Below are 8320 nucleotides of genomic sequence, written 5' to 3'. Positions count from 1 at the left end.
TTTTGGCCCTCCAGTTTTCCTTCTGGGTGTGATGTGGACCGACTAAACAGATCATTGCTACGCAAGAGATCCCAGTAACAGCTTCAGTTGGAATCAGTCATACCTGCGCGGGAATCTCTCATATTATCCCACAGAATCGCATATTGTTGTATTTTAGATGTTATTATTAATTTAAATATTGAAAGAATAACATAAAGATCCCGATTATGAGGGACTGCGTTTGTATGATCCTGGGCTTATAAATACAAAGCTCATGGCATCATAGAGAGGATTCGAATTCTGATTTTCCTAAGAGAGTATTTTACATTTTGAGAGAAATATTGTATTCTTTTCATCTACAATGAAGAAACTCAGTTGACTCAGGTTCATCTGATCTTGAGTGTAGATTTATAATCATAACTCTAAGTGGACTAGGTTATTACCAACACATTGGGGCTGAACCACTATAAAAATCGCCAGTGTCGTTTTTCTCTTGAAGGTTTACTGTAGTTTTGACGTTTACTCGTCGTTGGCCAAAACCGTGGTCAACAACTTATATTAATATAAAGTTAAATATTATAAAATATCATTATAGTAATATATGATACATAATCTTAATTTTTATTAAAAATATTATCATTTATGTTTAGAAAAAAATTATCATAATATATATGTATATTAAAAAATCAATTTTGGTTTAATTTTTCATATTTAATATGTTTATGTCATTATTTTATATATAATATTGTTTATTTATTTAAAATTTATATGACAATGATACAAATTTAATAAAATAATTAATAAATTCTATAAATAAAACTAAGCAAACGTGCATTGCATGTTGTTTAGATTTGTAAACATGCTTATTCAAACATGTATTTATTTTTATTATATTTTTTAATTATCATTGTTATCCCCAAAATTTCAGTTAATGATGTGACAATCAGAGGTGACAGGTGGCAACTGTTAGGAAAACTTATTCAAGATTTTGTTTATTTTCATGTAAATCTTATATTAAACATATTAATATAAGAAAACCTAGAACATGTTTCTAAAATTGAATCCAAACAGAAACAATGATAAGAACACTTACATTATACGCAGTGGAATGATTGAGTCATTCCTTCAGTTTCTCTAACCCTTGTATCCTTTTTGTCACAGAGTATCACCAAGAAACTGAATCGTTCTTCAATTTTCTTCACAACCTTCCAAAGTATCCTTAGAATCACCTAGACTATGGTGGGAAATTCTCAACACATGAGATAGATACAGAGAGAAGAAGAGAAAAGAATATTGAGGCTTAGAAAATGACTTATGCTGTAGAGAGAATCTAAAACCTACTAGATCTTCTGATTTTCTTAGAAACAAGTGTTTCAAAAATCTGATTTCAACTCTAACTTAGCATTCATTTTATATGCTCAATTATGTCACTTATTTAATTAAAAAATCAATAAAATAATAGCCAATTAACAACCCTAGGCCGAAATTATCATGGGCCTTAGGCCCATGAAATTTCTCTTTTAATTATAAGTCCATTGGACTTAAAATCAAAGCATGTATTATTTTCTATTGATTAAATTTTTTAAATCTTTTATCAAATTAATTATTTATAATTTGAACCTTGATTTAAACTTATTTATTAATTTAGATACCAATTTATCTTAATTATTAAATCTACCATAATTTTTTTCTTCTCTAAATTACATAACTCTGTAAAACTATCCAAAATTGACCTAGTCAACTTTGATAATTCTAATTGATAATTAAATCAATTAATTGAGACTATCTAGAATATTTTATCCAAGGTACAGTGGGGACCATGGGCCTGTAAAATCAAACTCCAATAAGTTATCATAAATTTAACAAATAAATTTACTAACTTATTAATTCCTCTTGACTCCACTAAAGACTTAGAATTGCACTCTTGAATTCATAGAATGCTCTATAAGCAATATAGATATGTTATTAATTATCCATTGTTACAACCATAATTGTCACACAATCCTCTATAGATGGTTTACAATGAGATGGGACTAAAATACCGTTTTACCCTTCATTGTATTTTATCCTTAAAACACTTAGTTCATTGTAAATGATATTTCAGTAAACTAATATTAATTACTGAAATGAGATCTCTATCATTTAGCACCTTGAACCAAACTAAAAGGAAACCATCGTTTCACTTTTTCATTAGAAGCTATAGATGTTCATATCTATGATTAACACTCCCACTCAATTATACTATTGAGTTCCCAAGATGTAAGTATGAGCTAGTCCGCAGGGTAAGCTGGTAACGAACAAGTCGAAGAACTCAAATAATACAATCAGTTAGAATACTAACCACTCAGAATTGAGATTGAATTTACCTATGGTCAACTATATGATATGACTAGAATAGATAATAACAGTATGTTTACTTATCCTATCTACTGTCAATATTGGTCCAGTCCGATGTAACAAATACATTCGATCTTATCTACTTTGCTAATGTTCTGGAAAGAACATAACACTGTGATGTGTAAGTAAATCATATCGTAGATTGTCAAGTGAGTGTATATCCTGTGCACTGACTAATCTTAGGACTAACTTATTTTGAGCATATAATCATATTTATATTCCACTGTGATTACGTCACTATGAATATGATTAGCTATATGCTCAAGATTTTATAGAAGTTTATATTAAACAAATAATCATGAAAATAAAACATGTGAGCAAAGTGATTGACCAAGCCAAAAAATGATTTATATTCCTTTATTGATAATAAAATGAGATTACAAAGAAATTGGGTTTTAATTAGGGCATAAAACCCCAACAAACTCCCACTTGCACTAATTGAAACTAATGCCTTAATTCTACTAATCCAATTTCATTGATATGCTTATCAAATGTAACTTCTGGCAGTGTCTTCGTAAACGGATATGCAAGTTTGTCTTCAGATGCAATCTTTATAACCTTCACATCTCCCCTGGCCACATATTCTCGAATAATGTGATACTTCATTTCTATATGCTTACTCCTCTTGTGACTTCGAGGTTCTTTCGAGTTGGTTATTGCTCTTGTGTTGTCAAAAAACAACACAAGCGGTTTATCCATTTCTGGAATAACACCAAGATCTAAATAGAACTTCTTTAGCCAGACTATTTCCTTAGCTTCTTCTGACGCAGCTATGTATTCAGCCTCCATGGTGGAATCTGAGATTACAGACTGCTTTATGCTTCTCCATATCACAGCTCTACCCCCAAGAGTAAACACCATTCCAGAAGTAGACTTCCTGTCATCTCGACATCAGTCTGAAAATCTGAATTAGTGTAGCCTATAGGGTTCAGAACTCCACCCTTGTAGACTAACATATAATCCATAGTCTGCCTTAAATACTTCAGGATATGCTTAACTGCTATCCAATGTTCCGGTCCTGGGTTTGACTGATATATGCTCACTAGTCCCACTGCATAGCGATATTTGGTCTAGTACACAACATAGCATACATCAGACTTCCAACTGCAGACGTGTAAGGAACTTTTCTAATTACATCTTCCTCTTCAATAGTCTGGGGAGACTGTTTCTTTGAAAGATGAATTCCATGGCGGGACGGTAGACTTCCTTTCTTGGAATTTGTCATTGAGAAACGTTCAAGCACTTTATCAATGTAAGTTGCTTGAGATTTAGCTGAAAGTCTGTTCTTTCCATCCCTGATGATCTGGATACCTAGAACATAAATTGCTTCACCCAAATCCTTCGTTTGGAATTTAGTGTTCAACAAATTCTTCACATTTGATAATTTCTTAACATTGTTACCAATGAGTAAGATATCATCTACATAAAGAACCAGGAATACCACTATTTGATTTGTCTTTAGCTGGTAAACACAAGGCTCATCAATATTTTGTTCAAAGCCATAGGTTTTGATTATTTCATCAAATCTAAGGTTCCAGGATCGAGAAGCTTTCTTAAGTCCATAAATGGACCTATTCAACTTGCAAACTTTTCCTTCTTGTCCAACTACTTTAAATCCTTCTGGCTGATCCATATAAATGACTTTGTCAAGCTTTCCATTAAGAAAAGTTGTCTTGACGTCCATTTACCAGATCTCATAGTCAAGAGCGGCTGCTATGGATAGGAGGATGCGAATGGACTTAAGCATGGCTATCAGACTAAAAGTTTCCTCATAGTCCACGCCTTATCTTTGGGTATAACCCTTTGCCACTAATCTAGCTTTATAAGATTTGATTTTTCCATCAACACCTTGTTTCTTCTTGTAGATCCACTTGCACCCAATGGCCCTAAAGTCACTAGGTGCTTCCACTAGATCCAAGACAGAATTTGAGTACATGGACTCAATTTCCTATTTCATGGCTTCGAGCCATAGTTCCATTTTAGGGCTAGCCATTGCCTATTTGAAAGACAACTGATCATCATCACTAGTATCGCCAACAACCATATTGGTTTCACCATCCAAACCATAGCGAACTAGGCTCCTAGAAATCCTCCCACTACGACGAGGCTCTGTGACTGTTTGCTCAAGAACCGTGGTACTTTCTTCATTTAAATTGACTTGCGTCTGTTGGGTGTGAAGAGTGGGAATTTCATCATCAACTCGCGTTGATGAAGATGGAACATTGGTTGGAGTCAATTCTTTAACCATCTCCTCTATAAATACTTTGCTGCATGGTTTGAAGTTTTGGACAGTCATTTTCCAGAAAAGTAGCATTCGTAGAAGTAAACACTTTCTTTTCTGAATGACTATAGAAAAGTCCACCCCGAGTACCTTTAGGATAGCCAACAAATATGCAAACTTCAGTTTGCAGTTCTAGTTTTCCTTCCTTTTCCCTTAAGACGTGGGCGGGACACCCCTAGATTTTATAATGGCGTAAACTAGGTTCATGACCATTCCAACGTTCCAAAGATCTTTTGGGGATTGATTTAGATGGCACGACATTAAGAATGTCGTTCTGTTTTGGCGTTCCGCTACACCATTTTGTTGCGGAGTACCTGGGGCAGTAAGTTGTGATAAAATCCCAAGTTCATTTAAATGATCTTGGAACTGCATATCCAAATATTTTCCACCCTTATCAGATCGCAAGATCTTTAACGTTTTACCTAATTGGTTCTGACTCATTGCTATGAATTCCTGGAACTTTGAAAATGTTTCTGATTTCCTATGCATTAGGTAAAGACATGAGTATTTAGAGTAATTGTCAATAAAAGTGACGAAATACTCAAAACCACCCCTGGCTTTGTACATTCAAAGGTCCACAAACATTTGAATGAATAAGTCCAAGTGGTTCCTTGGCCCTATCTGTAACGACCCAAAATCACTAACAAGGCTTAAGGTCCTTGATTAGCATGCCTGGAGGGCATAATTGGTTTATGTATGATTATACGATATGCATGTGTTATGAATATTAGATATGCATGCGGGCCCTGTTTAGCTTATAAGGGCATATTTGTAATTTTTGCCCATTGAGGGCATAAATGGGAATATATATGTGATATTAGTGCGAGAACACATTATTATGTGGATGTATTTAGATTATTCAGCATGAGGCGATCTTAGTGAGCAATTAGCGAAAATGGCACAATGGGAACCTATACTCAGCTCGGGGGAGCCTAGGGGTATTTTCAGGAATTTAGAAAATATATTGGGGATTTTTAGACATTGGGGAAAAATAGTGGGTGATTAATAAGATGACGTGATTTAAGTGGTAAATATTAGGAACACTCGAGGAATTAGCAGGAATTACGTGCAAATGACTAATATACCCTTAGATTGATTAAAAGGCTTAGTTTTAATTGGGAGGGCAAAAAGGGTCTTTTGGTTATTAGAAGATATACTTGATATACTCTGTTTTCTTTTAGATTATAGGAGAAAGTGGTAGAAGTAGTGAAGGAAAAGAAAGAAACGGAAAGCACTCAGCTCACCCATCTCTCTCTCTCACGATTTTCCCTCTCTCACTCTTCCTTGTGGACTTCGAAGCTAAGAATTCAAGAGGAGTCTAGGCTAGGCTTTGGGGCTGTGATCTTTGGAGAAATTGAAGGAGTTCAGCTGGAAATTTAGCTCCCAAGTTGAGGTAAGGTTTAAGGTTGTTGAGTTTTTGTTGAGGTTGATTTCTGAGTTTGGATTTTGGATGGAAGTTTAAGGACTTAAGCTTGGGAATTGGAGGAATTAAAGCTTGGAAGGGCACTGAAGGCAACCTAGGGTCAGATTTATCCAACTGAGGTACCAATTTCTGGCCTTAATTGTCTTGGGTTTCCTAGTTTTAGTTAATGTTCTTGAGCTTCAAAGCTCAATTTTGATTTCTGTGTTTGATGAGGTTGTTAGCCAAGTTTTGGTGTTATTTGGGTATTCTGGGTGAGCTATAGTGAGTTATGGGTTCAATTTTGAGTTTGGCTGTGGTTTGGGGAGGATTTTTGGAGCTTTGGCTCGGGAGATGCGAAGGGAGAAACCCAAAAAATTTGCATGTTCTGGTTGTAGCACTGTAGCGCTAGGCTGGGAGCGCTACATCACTAGGCTGCATTCTTGGGGGCTGGAGTCTCTGACTCTAGCGCTGTAGCGCCTATCTAGTAGCACTGTAGCGCTAGTTAGCTTTTAGAACTTGGTTTTTGGGTACTTTTTAGGGTTTTTGTATGAGGGCTCGGGGGACAGTTTCACCACTTCGTTTGGTGGAATTAGAGGTCCCAAGAGCGCAAGTTTGGGTCATGGGATTGTCCTTTGGAATTTAAACTCATCGAAGTACCATTTATGGATTGTGACTAGGTGTATGCTAGGGCTCAGAATGGGATCGTGCTCGAGGGTCTTTCGTAGTAACTAAAGCACTCAGAATTAAATTTAAGAAAACTACACCCTTATGTGACTGTGTGGGACTGAGATACCCTGTATTTGAATGCATATGTTGTGTGATTGTGATATGCCATGTGAGCATGAAATAAATGGCCTAAGAGTGTTGGGACTGATATTTGCGCACAGGACGCAACTCAGCCATTGGTAGCTGAGGACAGCTAAATAATCACTGAGCTCAGCTTAAGCAGGCCGGAGTCAGTGGGTTAAACATTGGGCTCGGCCTAAGTGAGCTGGAGACAGTGGGTTAAATAGAGGGTGCAGCCTAAGGGCGTCTACCGTGAGTATTGTATGATGAATATTGATATGTTATCATTGTTGTCTGTTGTTTATAGCTTGTTTAATACTGAGATGAATGGCTTATGAATAATTGATTAACCTCTCTGATTAGATGATTGTTATGGCATGCTTAATACCTGGATAACAACTTTATGGATTATTTGATTGTCTGCATTGTTTATGCACTGCATTATGGTTTTCTTGTTGGGCCTTGGCTCACAGGTGCTATGTGGTGCAGGTAAAGGCAAGGGCAAGGTGGACCAATCTTGAGTTGGAGAGCTCTGGGGCAGAATGTATGTAGTCTGCTGCTCATCCGCCATGGCTGAGGGATAGTGTAGGGACAAGAAAACCTGAAATGAGTATTTTTCCATTAGAGTGGCTTGTGGTTGTATATAACTTTGAAATTTTGTAAACTGTCCTTTAAAACCTGTTTTTGGGATCCCATGTACTAAACATTTATTTAAATAAGAAATTTCCCGTTTATGACCAAAATCTTTTAACCCTAACCTGATTATGACTTTAGAATCACGTTTTCAACTATATGACTTGATTAGCAAATCTTGCACATTTATAATCACACTGTGTAACGGCCTTGGTTATCTAGGGTGTTACAACTTGGTATCAGAGCGTCCTATGTTTAAGGGTTCTTGAAGATTGGCTACACATGTACATTCACCGCTAAAGACAAGCTCGACTTAGGTTTTTGTAATTGTATATTTTAGTTTATATGCTTAAGTGTTTGGAAAGAAATATGAACGCTGTTATCTGTTTGATTTATAGGGAGCATGAGATACTGATAGGGCTTGGCCCTTGACTGCTGTGTGATGATATTGGGGCGTGCTTATTAGCATTATTGTTGCATGTGGTTGAATATTTGGATAAACTATTATATCTTGATTGTTTCTATTCCAATGGTGGATGAAGGAAAGATTGTTACCCTGTCATCATAGTTTGACCGCCGAGTCGTTGATTGTAGATTAACTTGGATAGTTATGCGTCCAAGGTGATCTTTACGACTAGCTGGCACTGGGTCCGTGGCTAGAGATGAGGACCAGGGCCAAAACCCTCCACCAGTCCTTGAGAACTAGCAACAGATTATAGTTGACATGCAAGCCCAGCTTCAAAGCCAGGAAGAGCAGATCCGTCTTCTGAGACAGCAGGCTCCGTCTGGGAGTGCTGCATCTATTGTGCCTCCTGCTGTGGCACCAGTTATTCAGCCACCAG

Source organism: Humulus lupulus, chromosome 9 (genome assembly GCF_963169125.1).
Source record: "Humulus lupulus chromosome 9, drHumLupu1.1, whole genome shotgun sequence".
Taxonomy (NCBI): domain Eukaryota; kingdom Viridiplantae; phylum Streptophyta; class Magnoliopsida; order Rosales; family Cannabaceae; genus Humulus; species Humulus lupulus.
Note: the sequence above shows the minus strand (reverse complement) of the source record.